Consider the following 15,024-nt stretch of genomic DNA (forward strand, 5'->3'; position numbering starts at 1 on the left):
CGGGGAAGGATTTAGGCAACCTGTCCTCGATGTTTTCATAGTAATTTATTAGCACGCCTGCAGTGCTTCCCCGATAGCACTTTATTCTACATGCTAAACTTTAATGCATTTATCAAATCTCCAGATCCAATCTTATACAGTTGGTATTGATGGCAGTACTATACCACTATATCGGTTTGGAAATCGTGTCACAGTCAGCCAATGAGCAATAGAGGTGCTCCTGGGAAGTGGTAATTTGGTTTCTAGGACAGCATTTATATATATGCTGATTGCATGCTAAATCCTGTGCCAAAACCTTTACTTCCCCTCTCAACAAACCCCTGGGGTATATTCTATTACCCATCCTCACTTTGTTGAAACGACTTCACCTAAGAAAACACGGCTTTTGACCACAGCTGGAGCCCGTAAGATAATTGTCTAATGTCAGCCACTTGTTCCACAATCTCCAGCAAGATTTTAACCATCTGTTATTTCTCCACGTTTCTTGAAGTCCAGTACTTTTTTGTAGTCAAATAGGTTTTCCCATGTTGATTGTACCATGGCCCAAGCCACTGTCATTTTTTTGCTTGGTTGCCTGGCACCAGCCTTGTTTGCTATACTGGTTTCATCCTACAACCAGAGAGATACAATTAAAACACAGGGAAGACCAAGTTCCTTGGGCCCAAGCCACCCAGAGCTCCAACACAAAGAAGTTCCTCTAGGTCCGCCACCCTCCTACGGCACAGGCCCTCCGCCTCTCTGATAGCACTTCCAAGTGTCCTTTCATTCCCTGATCTCCTGCCTCCAACGACCTTGACTTCTCTCCGCTCTCATGCGGACGTGAACACGCCATAGGTCTTGTCCTGATGCAACTTTGTAGTGTTTCTTTTTAAGAGACAAAAAGCAATCCAGTTAGTCTGCCATTGGAGGTGCTTAGAGGCCTGCACAAGGCCCACAAGAAGCACATGATTCAAGAGAGGATCAGGAAGAGTTTCCTGCATAAAGAAATGGACAATTACACAGAACTCTCATGGAAGAATAAAGGAGAATTGTTCCTTTAAAAGAGTATGGCATATACGAAGGCACCAAGGTGGGAAATGCCACTATCCCGGCGTCACTGGAGAACCAACACTGCTCCTCTCATCTCTTCCTCATCTTTAATTACTCTCCACACCTGTGCTTCTCTACCTGGATGTCATGACCCCCATGGGGGTTGCATATCAGATATCCAGCAAATTAGATATTTATATTACAATTCATAACAGTAGCAAAATTAGTTAATAAGTAGCAATGAAGTAATTTTACGGTTGAGGGTCACTATAACATGATCATACTGTATAAAAGAACTGCAGCATTAGGAAGGTTGGGAACCACTGCTCCACACACAGTGCTCTAGGAGTTTGGTTGTGTGCCAAGGGAGCAGGCATGCAACAGAGAAAGCTATCAGCTCCAGGAGGGGTGAGAATTTTATCACTAAAGTAGGTTAGGCTTGCTGGTTCATGATGATAGCAAAACACGGGCTGAACTTTTGGTTAGCTTTATTAGTGCTTTTAAGGTTTTCCCTTATTCTTTCTTTCTTTCTTTGTCCTGCTGTTGTTTTGTCTTTTGGTAATGCAGTCTCTTTCTTCCGAAGCTGCCAGTTCTCTCGCCCCTATCCCTTGATTCCACACCGCTTTGCAGACCATTGATCGTGGCTTGCAGCTCACATGCTTTTATACACCATTGCCTGTCTTAGCGTGGCTTCCCGCAAAAGCCAATCCTGAAGGTATGGTGGCTTGTGTCTGTAATCTCAGGACTTGGGAGGAAGAGGCAGAGGATAAGGAGCTTAAGGCCAATCTCAAATTGGTGATGAGTTCAAGGCCATCCTAGGCTACAGGAGATCCTGTTGGGAGCCTGAGTGGCTACTTCCAGGGCCTCGCAGGAGGAGGGGGCTAAAGGAGGTACCCACTACGCCTCTGAGAGCAGTGGGAACTCACACTTGCTGGCAAACAGTGAGGAGAGAATGTGAAAGATCTCAGAGATGTCCCAACGCAGCACTGGGGAACTGGGACAGTGTTTCACTCTGGTAAGTGCTACTTCTAGACCATGGAAAGCCCTCTGGTGGAGAGTGACAGAATTCAGAAGTGGCAGCTCTGGTGCTTACTGGTGACTGCTAGGACTGACAGGACATGATATCTGCTGTGGTCTTCCTACCTCAGCTAAGGGTGATCTGTACCTCAGAAAGTCTGTATCTCAATAGTCAGTTTGGAAAGGCATTAGTACATTGAAAGCACAGAGCTAACCTCTGACTTCTGCACCAGGCTGTAAGTCCCCCGAGGGCCTGGCTGTGTTCTATCTATCCTGTCCGCAGCATCTTCCACCCACAGGAAGAAGTGAGAAGATTCTCTGGACTAGAAGTTCTCTGTGCCTCCCTTGGGTCCATCCAGGTGTTTCTGTAGACTTACCTACATCAGCAAGGGTCCCAATCTGCCCTGGGAGTCCTGGGAAAAGCTGAGACAGGAGCAGGTGGGAGACGCCTCCCTGGCCTCCCAGTAGGCCCAGTCTACCTGGGTGGAAAAGGGCCCATGCCAGATAAGGGCACAAGATAACAGGAAGAACTGGTAGGTGGCTGCAGTCACCAGTTCCTGGTTGCCGAGTGATAGCTACGTGCACATTCCAAGCTCTGTGCTCCCTTGGAAACTGTTACGATATGAGCTACAGGTCAGGCCGCGGGAAGCAATGAGGAGGAGCCCAACGAGCATCCTTCTCCTTTGGTTTCAGCTCAGCCGCTGACCTCCAGAGAGCTCTCTATAAGAGATCTTTTCCTTTACGTCCACCAAACGGCTGACTAGAATGTAAAACTTCCCACCCCCCCTTACCACTGACTGGATGTACAACGTAATTTCCACTAAGAGCAAACAGCTTTCTTTTGAAAAATAATTTTAATATAGCATTATTAGTTTTCCAAACATCGTTTTTTATTGTGGCCAAACCCACAGAACAGAGTTTATTTGCCATCTTAATCATTTATAATCACACAATTTAGTGACACCAAGGGCATTTGTATTGAGTAAGCATCACCACCCTTCAGCTCCAGGCTTTTCACTTTGCCGGACTGAAACTCTGCTCATTAAACCATAAGTTCCCACATCCTCCTCTTTCCGTGGGTGGTAGCCACTGCCCTTTTCTTTCTTTCTTTCTGTGTGGTTAGGTTTTTGTTTGTGTGTTTTGTTGTTGTTTGTGACGTGGGATTTCTCTGTGTAGCCCTGGCTGTCCTGAAACTGCATTGACCAGGCTGGCCTTGAACTCACAGAGAGCCACCGTGTGTCACTGCTGGCCACTATTCTGCTTTCTCTCTGTATGGATTTGACTCTGTGGACAATGCCGCTATGAACTTAGTATCCACATATGACTCTGCTTCCGGTCTTTAGGGGTTTAAACCTAGAAATAGAATTACTGAATCATATAACATTTTTATTTTGGGTTACTTTAAGGCAGGGTTTTATGTATCCCAGGCTAGCCTCAAACTCATTATATATGATCCTACTGCCTTCACCTTCTGAATGCTGGAATTACAGGTGCGTACCATCACACCTAGTTTATGTGATGCTGGAAGTGTAGGAGTCCAGGGCTTGGTGCATGCTACCAAGAATTCTACCAAGTAAGCTACAACCCCACCCCTATTTTTAAGTTTTTGAGGACCTGGCCCCACATACATACTATTTACCTGGGGTCTATACTGCTTTTTACTCTCATATACAGTGCATAAAGGTTTTAGTCTGGTCACATTTGGCCAACACTTTTTGCCAGGAGTCTCCCTCATGGGTATGAAGTGATATTCTTTTCCTAGGTTACACTGTGTTAGCGGTCATCATGGCATCCATTGTCCTGTTGGTTTGCATTTCCTCATGCTTTGTGACACTGAACACCCTCTGGCGTAGCTCTTATTTGGCGAAATATCTGTTTAAAGTCTCGGCTTGTCTTCAAATTGTTTTTCAAGATTTTTTCCATATGTTTTAAGTGTTGTTTCCATATCAGCTGTGTGATTTACAGATATTCCCTCCCTTTCTTTAGGTTGCTTTTTTTAAAACTTTATTTGATAGTGTCTTCCCACCCTCCCCCGTACATGCTTTTGCATGTATGCACACTTGTGTGTAGTGTGCATGTGTGTGTATTAGAATTCAGACGACAGCCTCTAGTGTCATTTCTTTTTTTTTTTTTTTTTTTTTTTTTTTTTTTTTTTTTGGTTTTTTGAGTCAGGGTTTCTCTGTGTAGTCCTGGCTGTCCTGGAACTCACTCTGTAGACCAGGCTGGCCTCGAACTCAGAAATCCGCCTGCCTCTGCCTCCCAGAGTGCTGGGATTACAGGCGTGCACCACCACTGCCCAGCCTCTAGTGTCATTTCTTAACAGCTGTCCACCTTGGTTTGTTTGTTTGCTTGCTTCTCATTGAGACGAGGCTTCTCACTCAGAGCTGGGGCTCACTGATTCAGTAAACTGACTAACCAGTGACTGAGATATTTTCCTGTACTGAGGTATTTTCCAGTCTTTGCCTTCCCAGTGTTGTGACTGTAACTGTATCCCACTATGCCTGATTTTCTCATGCAGATGCTGGGAATCAAACCCTCATCCTCATGCTCAGGCAGCGCGCCCTTTGTCAGTCTAGCTATCTCCCCAGCACCATTGACGGCATCTTTTTACAAACACCTCCTGATTCTCGCCCTGACTTCCTTTCATGGTGAACTGTGATGAGGAAGTGTAAGCAAAACAAACCCTTTCTCTAACAAGTTGCTTTTGACCATGGTATTTCATCACAGCAATAGAAACCCTAACTGACACACTGCATTTAAAGGATGGTTCCCAGGGGGTACCTGACAGGATTACCATTGATACGATTTCCAGGATGCCTTACTGTAAACCAAGCCAACAGTCTAGGAAAGGAATGAGTGCCAACTCAGGGCCATGTGCACTCCGCTATAAGCCTGGTTCATTGTTTCCTTTATCTACATATGAAAGGGATATTTATTTTCCAGCGGCAGCCTTTGTAGCAAGGGTTTGTTGTGCTGGAATTCGGGCTCCTCAACTGGTGAGAGACTCTCATCAGATGCTGGTGTGAGGGGCTCCTGTCCCTTCCTCTGTCCCCATAATTTCCTTCTTGCTATCCTGCCTCAGTGAGAAGTGTGTGGGTAATCAGAGTGGCTCTGGTTTTGAGATGGTGTTGTCCACAACAGGGAGGGCAGAATTCCACAATGGCTTTACACAGCCTCCATCGTGCCTACCTGTTCCCTACCACGGGCCACCTTTCCCACCTTACCCTGAGGCTCATCTGTTTAAATTGGTCCCCAGCTGGTGGTGCTTTATGAGGGAGCCTGTGGAACCTTTGGAAGGACAGATTTCATTAGAGAATGAGGATTTAGGAGGCCCAACGCAGTTATAATCATTTTCTCTGCCTCCTTCCCCACCATGTTGTGAGTTAGTTGTGCTCTGAGCTCCTGTGGTTAGAGACAGAAGCTAATTTCACCGCCATGCCTTCCTAAGGAAACAGTGAGACAAAATAAACCCCCTTTTCCTCAAGAGGCTTCCTGCCTGGTTACTATCTCGTGGCAAAAAAGAATAGTATTAATAACTAATATACATTCTAAGTCTTCTAACAGCATTTCTCCCGCTCTGTAGGAACCCACGCCTGAATTCTGAAGTCAACGTAGGAAAGAACCATATACTGTGAGCTTCATATATTTTAAAGGCATCAGTTGGAGGGCGGGAAAGGTTAGGGAGAGGGAAGAGCCCAGGACAGGAAAGGGAAATAAGTATAAATATGAATAGCCTCTCCAACTGCAAGAACTTTGGAAGGCCCATGTAGAGGCGAGGGAAGCCACTAGAGGGCGCCCGTATCCATACAAAAGCTCAGGAAAGGGGCGGGGCATGCATCTCCAGACGTCTTTGTTCTTTCAGGTGGTTTCCACTGAACCCTTTGAGGTTCACAGTAATACCCCAGGAGTCCACAAGACCCCAGGAGGCTTGCCCACAGGGCGGCCTTCAGCTCTGCACATCACTTGACTTCCGGAGAAGCAGGCCTGAAGGAATCCTGATGTTCTGCTTCTGAAAGTACACCCTTTCCGGGGCCCATCACTGAAGGGGAACAGGAGGGAGAGGGGTGACGGTTTCCTTGGCTGCTTTTGTAAGCATTAGCCACTGATGTCTATGGCCCTGTTAAAAGACGGTTGTCAGGGGGAAAGAACTGAGATCATACAGTTCATACAGAGCTATGAAAACAACTACATTGTAAGATTTTACTTCACTTGTTAAAACCACAAGGGAACCACACGGATGTTATAACGGTCTAAGGGAATGGAATTATAAAGGCCAACTCTGTTTTTCCACAAAGGAAAATAAAAAGATGGTGCCAGATAAGACAGAGTTTACACAGGTCTAGTTATCTATAATTTACCAGGTGGGGGGGTGAGGGGGGCAGGGTATTTACCCTCAAGCATAAGGGACAGGCTTACAGGCTTGGAGATTCCAGATTCTTATCCTAGTCAAATAGGGCACTTCTCAATTTCCCTGGGTCTTGCTTTCCTCCTCTGTAAAATGGGGCTACTAACTGATTTCCCTTCCCGGTTGCCAAGGAGATAGAATGAGCCAATAACTGCTTAGAACAAGGCTTGTGATAGATAAGCAGGCTTTTACTCCCTTTCCTGACTCCTTAACATCCTTGACAGGACCCTTCATGCCTGGATCAGGCACCCTGGATTCTCTCATTTCATCCTCTGCACGTCCCGTGATGAGAGACTCTGAGCAGCAGACTAAACTCACGAAAGCGCTGGTGGCACTGTAAGGATGCTCTGAAACCCACCACACAGGGAGACCTAAAGATGGTAATTAAATCAGGTGATGCCCTGCAAGTGTACCCTGAGGTTATGGTAAGCCTGATGTGTGTGGCCAGAGTGCAGAGGGATGGGCTATGACGTCAGAGAGATAATAACAGGGAACCCTAGGCCTTGTAGGGCAAGGAAAGGAAGGGCTGATTGACTGTCTCCATCCCTGACGGAATCTCTTCCTCTGCCTGTCTCCTCCTCCCAGAGAGTTGGAGAGCTCACCTCCCAAATGCTACTTTCTCCACTTCTTCCACTCTGCAGGGCACTGCACGCCTGCCAAGCTTCCAGACCAGAGCAGCCTGGGAAAGGCCTGGCAGGTGGCACGGCTGTGGTGAGTCATGGCAACTAACTGGCAGGGATAGGGTGGGGTGGCTTCAAGCGTTAGCACGGGCACTCCAGCCATCCAGCACCGCCATCGCTCCTGCCTTGCTCACATGGCTGGCAAACAGGGCCAGCCTGACTGGACTCTAACAGAAAGAAAGAAAAACGCATAGCTCACCCACTGGGCCAAACCTAAGTGGACGGCAAGGGTAAGTGGGATGGGCAGAGGCTAGCCTCTGCCACAGCAGTGTTTTTGTTCTTTGTGGGTGACCTTGCTGTCACTTCTGTCTGACACTGGCAGCAAGGTAAGGCTTCCTGCTGTTAGCTAGGGTCTTGAGTGACCCAGATCCAGGCCACTGATTGACAGGACAGATAGTGTACTCATCTTTATAGAGACTTAGTTTGAAAAGAATGGCAATTCAAACTGGTGTGTTTAAAAGTGGATTTAATGGCTTCTGTAACAAAACTGTCCTAAGGAGAAAGCACACCAGGGAAGGACAAGGGGTTCAGGGGCGAGGTGTGTCTTAGCCAAGAAGGCCACACTGACGGGGATATCTGAGTAGAAACCCAGTGATGACTGGAGTCAGGTGATGACATAGGCAGGGGACTAGCAGGTACAAAGGTCCCAAGAAACAAGAGGCCGCTTTGTTGTTGTTTACTTCCTTTAAGGAGCAGGGAAGACTGTTTTGGTCTAGGAGGAGACTGGTACACCACCCCAGCCCCACAGCCAGGCCCTGCTTGGCACCCCAGCCCCACCCACAGCTGGATGGGGGCTTTGGCAATGCACATCACCTCTCTGGCTCCCATATCCCCTCATCTGCAAACAGTGATAGTGATGGCCTGACCACCTTCCCCTAGGGCTGTGGCAACAGAGAGACATGTTGTCAAGGGTTTCATGTTTGGTTTCTACACTGAGACTGGTGTATCCAGAATTGGTTGAGTGGAATGGTGGTAACCTGGCTGGGTGAAAGTCTGGGAGCTGCTTACATGACAATACCAGGAACTAAAGGAATTGTAGAAGTTTGGACCGTGGAGTTGAGGATTCAGGGACTCCTTACCTGTTGGTGTAGGAGTTGGGAAGGAAGCTGGGAAGTTTGACCCAGTGCCCTGAGCCCTTATGCTGGGTTTTCAGGGGAGCTGTGGTACTAATTTAAGAAGGCAGTATGCAGAGGGCAGAGACAGGAGCAAAGACTGAACATCTCTCCATCAGAAAAGCAACAAGAAAACCCGAAAGCATGGTCAGAAACAAATTTTTTCAGAACTTTTGTAGTCAGGGGCTTGTAGTAATTGAGGGATCATGTGTTCAAGGAAGAAGGTTAAGGGACTTAGGAAGTTGGCTCAATTGGTTTTAAAAATAAGTTTGTTTTACAAGCATGAAGATCCGAGTTTGGATCTCCAGCACCCTTGGGAAAAGTTGGGCACAGTGCATATGCCTCTAATCCCAGAGCTTGTGAGGGAAAGACAGGATGATCCCTTGGCTTTGTGGCCAGCTAGTCTATAGCAAGTCAGTGAACTCTAGATTCAGCAAGAGACATAAGGGTGACGGGAAAAGATACCTGACATTGACCTCTGACCTCCACATGTACACACACTATGCACATACCATACATACATACATACATACATACATACATACATACATACACACACATACACACACACACATACACATAAAGAAAGAAGGTCAAGTATGAGTTGAAGCAATGGTCTTGGGGGGGGGGGAGGGTTCTTGCCTCATTCCTGTGTTCCTGATTAGAATGCTGTGATAGTTTTGGAAACCAACAGCCCACACCCATGGTGAAAAATCACCCTGACAGCCTGAGGTACAGATGGGGTGAAATGTCCTTCGAGGCCTAAGAATTGGCGAGACTGTTCTGTTACCTGACTCCCGATTTATCTAGTACAGAAGGCCTTTTGCTGAATCTATTTCTCTGGATGTTTGCCAAGGCAGTTATGAGCAGTTGTAAAAACTTGGGACTACTTTGGTGGCAGATAAAATTTGGGTAGAACAATAGGCTAAACAAAAAAAAAATTAAATTGAATAACTAGAGATTGAGAAACGTCATGGGAACTTCAGAAAACTCTGACCAGTTACTGGAAATCTGTGAGAGTACATGCTTGCAGGACTGTGAAGGACTCACACTCAGGCACAGACCCAGAAGAGGGCCCTACACGTTCTCTCTGCATAAGCATGGAATGAAATCCCAGCAGGTAACCAACTGCCTGGCTGAGTTTTGAGAGCATACACAAAGAACCTCTTCTGCACACACAGGATAACTTCCAAGATCCAAGTATTTAAGGAAATCTCTACCTAATCAGTCATGGACTAAAGTAAGCAGAAATTCAGTACCATACACACAAAAGGATGTAGCCCTTGCAGAATATGTTCAGAGACGTCAATAAAGCAAAGAACACAAGGGGGGGGGGAGAGGAAAGAACAGCTCAAGTCTGGGCATCTGCATTGTGTTCTGTGACGTCTCTCGGTTTTAACAACAAAGAATCATGAGCTGTGCAAAGATACAAGAAACTGCAGAAGCACAAGGCGGGGAGAGCAATCGATGGACAGTATCTGTTTGGGCTTCCAATGTTTGGGCTTAGATGTTGAGCTTCCCCAGATAAACAGTTTAAGTAGTGTATTTAAAATATGGTTGGAGAACCAAGGAAATCACTTTTAAAGAGCCAAGGGAAAGTGGAGTGATGTCCCATTAAATGTACAACAATAATAAAGGGATACAAGTTACTTTAAAAAGAAGTAGGTGGACACCTAGGAGTTGGAAAGTATAACTAAAAGAAGAAGTTCACCGGAAGGATACAACAGCAAAATGGAGCACAAAAAAAGGAAAATGGGGAAACTTGAAGTAGACCAAGTGAGATTTCCATGTCTGAGCATCGGCAAGAGGACAGCAATGAACAAGAACAGGACAGAAGCCGGGCGGGGGTGGCGCACGCCTGTAATCCCAGCACTTGGGGGGCAGAGGCAGGTGGATTTCTAAGTTCGAGGCTGGCCTGGTCTACAGAGTGAGTTCCAGGATAGCCAGAGCTACACAGAGAAACCCTGTCTCAGGGGGAAAAAAAAAGAAAGAAAAGAAAAGAAAAAGAACAGGATTGCAAAGATCTGTGGGACATAATTAAACATAACATGTCATTCCTAGAAAAGAAAGATTTGAAGAAAAAAATCTATTGAAGATACTTTACACATCCTCACAGCCAACGGATATAAATAGCACATGTTCAAAGGCCCATATCTGGACATGTCACACTCAAACTGTTAAACGTCAAAGAGAGGGCACAAACCTTAAAAACAAAAGGACAGGACAGATGTGGTTCACCTGGTGAACCAGTCTCATAAGCTCAGTAGCTGAGTTCTCTTAAGAACTCAGGAAGGCTAGGAGGCAGCCGGTAGCTTTCTTCTTCTTCTTCTTTTTTTTTTTTTTTTTTGGTTTTGGTTTTGGTTTTGGTTTTTTTGAGACAGGGTTTCCCTGTGTAGCCCTGGCTGTCCTGGAACTCACTCTGTAGACCAGGCTGGTCTCGAACTCAGAAATCCACCTGCCTCTGCCTCCCAAGTGCCAGAATTACAGGCGTGTGCCACCACGCCCAGCTCAGCCGATGACATTCTTAAAGCACTGAAAGACAAAGACTGATTCCAGAAAGATGGCTTCGCTGGCTAAGGCACTTACCACCAAGGTTGATGACCAGAGTTCCATCTCTGGAATTCACATGATGGAAGAAAAGAGCCAACTCCCAGTCTGACCTCTGACCTCTTACACATGCATCACGGCATGCACATATTGTCTTATATACATGGAAACAAAATAAATATATAAAATGTAAGAAACATGGTGTCTTTTAGAAATATGAAAAATGAAGTCATTTTTAGGTAAACAAAAACAACATGATGTTGGCAAACAACCCTTCAAGAAATCTAAGTGAAGAGCTAGACACACACCTCAGCAGTAGAATGCATGCCCAAGTTTAATCCCTAGCCATGGTCAATGCCAAGCACCAAAAGAAACAAACACCTATTTCATGGTTTTGGTGTGTTAGTTTACTGAGACCAAACCAAACCAAAACAACCAAACAACCAAATAACCAACCAACCAAATAACCAACCAAACAAGGGCTGGGGTATGGCTTAGTGGTAGAGAACTTGTGTATCATGTGGAAGACTATGGGTTGACTTCTTAGAGAAAAAAAAGCAGACAAAACCAAGCAAATATTCCAAAGAGAATTTTTTAGGATGAAGTGAAGGACACAAGATTAACTCAACTCCATATTAAAAGATAAAGGAGCCATTAAAAGTACACAGTATAAATACATATAACTTAGATTATTATGTAAATAACTGATTATAGGTGTGTACTGGCAGCCTACAACCTATAGAGACACAATTTGTACAATGGTAACAATATAAAGAAATAAAAGACATCCAGATTGAAAAGGGAATAAGCAAAAGTATTTCTATTTGCAGATAACATGAAAAATATTTCTATTTGCAGATAACATGAAAAATATTTCTATTTGCAGATAACATGAAAAATATTTCTATTTGCAGATAACATGACCATAATCTTATAGAAAATTCCAAGAAATACACATACACACAAGAGAGAAAGAGACAGACAGACAGATAGACAGATAGAGACAGAGACAGAGAGAGGAGGGCTGGAGGCTGGAGAGATGGCTCAGTGGTTAAGAGCACTTCATTGCTCTTGCAGAGGACCTGGGTTCAGTTCCCAGAACCTACATGGTGGCTCGCAATGACCTGTAATTCTAGTTCTAGGGAATCTGATGCTCTTTTCTGGCCTCCACAGGCACCAGAAATGTACATGGTATACATACTGATATGCAGACAAAACACTCATACACAAAAAACATTCAAAAATAATTAAGAGTTCAGCAAGCTATAAGATAGAAATATAAAAATCAGCTATATTTCTGTGTATCAACAGTGAGCAATCCAAAACTTTAAAAGGAACACAATTAGAATAAAATGCGAAGACATGAACACTGAAAAGTACAAAATGTCATCTAAAGGAGCATGTCTAAACCTTCTGAGTGTTGTGATCAGAACACAGAAGAAAAAGAGAAAGCGGCGTTAGAATATGTTCTATGGGTGTGTGGAGGAAGAGAGTGCCTCAGCCGGCCATGCCGAGGTATCCCTTCCCCCTGAGGGACCAGACACATGATGATATAGTATAGAATAGAGTTTATTTAGGGCATGGGGAGGGGGGTTAAGAGGGTAGTAGAAGCAGAGAAAGGCAGAGAGAAGGAGAGAGTAGAGAAGTAGAGGCCGGCCATGACCATGTGGAGAGAGGGGGAAGGGAAGAGGGAGAGAAAAGAGCCCAAGCGGCAAGAGAGAGGCTAAGAGAGTAAGAGGATAAGAGAGAGAGAAGGGGCAAGCATCCCCTTTTATAGTGGGCCAGGCCTACCTGGCTGTTGCCAGGTAACCATGGGGAGAAGCATAGCTGGCTGTTGCTAGGTAGCTGTGGGGGTGGAGCTTAGTTAGAATCCTAACACTGAGTACACACAGGACATTTGTGTTCTTGAACTGAAGATTCAATACAATTTCTGTCAAAATCCCAGCTGAAAAAGTTCACATGCTGATAAGCCAGTTTTAAAATGCATATGAAATTGCTAAAGACCTAGAAGGGTCAAATAATCTTCAAGGGGGAGAATCATAAGATTCTTAAGACTTTATTTCAAAATCTATGGAACTGGCCTAAGGATAGACAGAGAGGTCACTGGAGTTCATACGTTTATGAGCAATTAAGCTTTGATAAAGGTATCAGGATAATTCAGGGAGAAAGAATAGTCTTCATCAAAACTCTCAATAATGCTTTAATGTTCATCTTATTACCATGCAATAGCTACAATACCCAGCACACGCAACCAAAGGAAGAAGAACTTTAGACATTTTTAAAAGATACCACCAAGAGACTGAAAAGCTAATACACAAAAGGAAAATATTTTACCATTGTATTTTTGATAAAGGTATAACACCTAGAATATATACAGGACTTTTATGACTCAACCATTAAAAAAAAAATTAAGTAAACCAATTCAAAATGGGAACAGAATTTTTGTAGACACTCCCAAAGAAAATACAGGAATGTCTAATACACACATGGAAAAAATGCTCAATGTCATTAATATTAGAGTAATATTAATTTAAGATATAATCAGGTATCACTTCACAATACTAGGATGTATATATTAAAAAGTGAGGAAGAAGAAAGACAGATATCTTCCTCACAGTGACAGAATGATCTTTTCAAACTGCGGGCCAGAATAAACCCTTTCTCCCTGAACTTGCTTTTGTTAGCGTATTTTATTACTATAGGAAATGCAATTAATATAGAAAATTCATGTGTGCCACTGTTGCTATAGTAACCCTGACCATGTGGTTCTTGGCCTTTAAATTTGGTTTTCAAGAGGAATGTGGAAGAGTTTGGAACTCTTGACTGGAAAGAAAAATCCTTTGACTTTTATAAGTCAGTGATTTTCAACCTTCCTAATGCTGTGACCCTTTAATGTAGGGTGTTATGGTGACCTCCAACCATAAAACTGTTTTGTTGCTACTTCATAACTGTAACTTTGCTAACTTTAAGAATTGTAATATAAGTATCTGATATGCAGGATATCTGCTGTGTGGTCTCCTGAGGGCTTGGGACCCACTGGTTGAAAACCAGTACTTACCATGTAAGCAGAGTTTAATCAGCCATTCTGGTGGGGGTGGAGTCTGGAAATAAGTGAGTGGCTCAGTTCCCGAGGTTTCAGAGGGGACATGCACTCTATCACAGACAGGACTAGCGTCTAAATGATCTGACAAAGAACCTGGCTACATGCTACCCAGGTCTTGGGGGTTTGAGTGACAGAAGGTTCAGGCTGAGGCACAGCTGCATTACGGAATTTATCCAGGCCTAGAGTGAAAAAGAGCAAACCAAGAGGGCAGAAATATTTTTTCAAAGTACAGTTTGTCCATAAAAAGAACTCACACAAGTTGAACTCTATGGCTAAGGCATAATAAAGAGGATGTAATCGTTAAAGTGTTTTTCACTGGGACAACAAGAAAAGAGCCCAGGGCATGACCCTGCCCATCAAAGGCTCCAACTTGTGAAAATTCAAACCAATTGGAAAGGATGGAGCTGGAGTTTGGAATGCCTAAGGGGTTCCCTGCTCCTGGAAAGCAGCTGCTTGGGAGACTGTTCCCTAGAGTCAGCATGGAGACTGCAGCCACTGTGGTCCCCGCTCTTCCCAAGCTGACAGCAGAACCTGCAGCACTGTCCACGTGGTTTCATAGGCATGAAAGATGCAAGGTGGGGAGGGTCATTGAGTCTCCCTCCACGGTTTCAGAGAGTGTTGTCTGGCTAGTCAGTGTGTGCCAGGAGACCCTGAGGAGTAGCCCTGAGAGACCATTGTATGAAGCCATGAAGGTGAAGCCAAAATTGCAGTGGAAGCCCCAGGATGTTGGAGCATGCAGAGCCATGGGGTGTCCCCTGAGGTGGGGTGGGGAGCCTCCTAAAGCACTCATGAAGCATTCAGTGCAGCACAAAGGATGATGGAAGCTACCATTGTGTCTCCCAATCTTCCTCCCAAATGCATAGTAAACTACAGTTAGAAGTTAGAGGACTTGTGTTCTGGAAACTAGGAACCCTTGGCAATAATGACAAGTCCAGTGTTTGCATCCCCATCCCTCTCATGCCTACAGTTTTTCTTACCCATCTTGGACAACATGGCTCTCTGGTTGTAAGGAACCTGTGTGAGTCAACTTCTTTACTAAAATGAAGTATCTGGGGCTAATGAACTTCTAAGAAGAAAGGTGTATTTCTGCGCATGTTTTCTGTGATTACAGTCTAGTTTTATGGCTTTGTT

Source organism: Apodemus sylvaticus, chromosome 5 (genome assembly GCF_947179515.1).
Source record: "Apodemus sylvaticus chromosome 5, mApoSyl1.1, whole genome shotgun sequence".
Taxonomy (NCBI): domain Eukaryota; kingdom Metazoa; phylum Chordata; class Mammalia; order Rodentia; family Muridae; genus Apodemus; species Apodemus sylvaticus.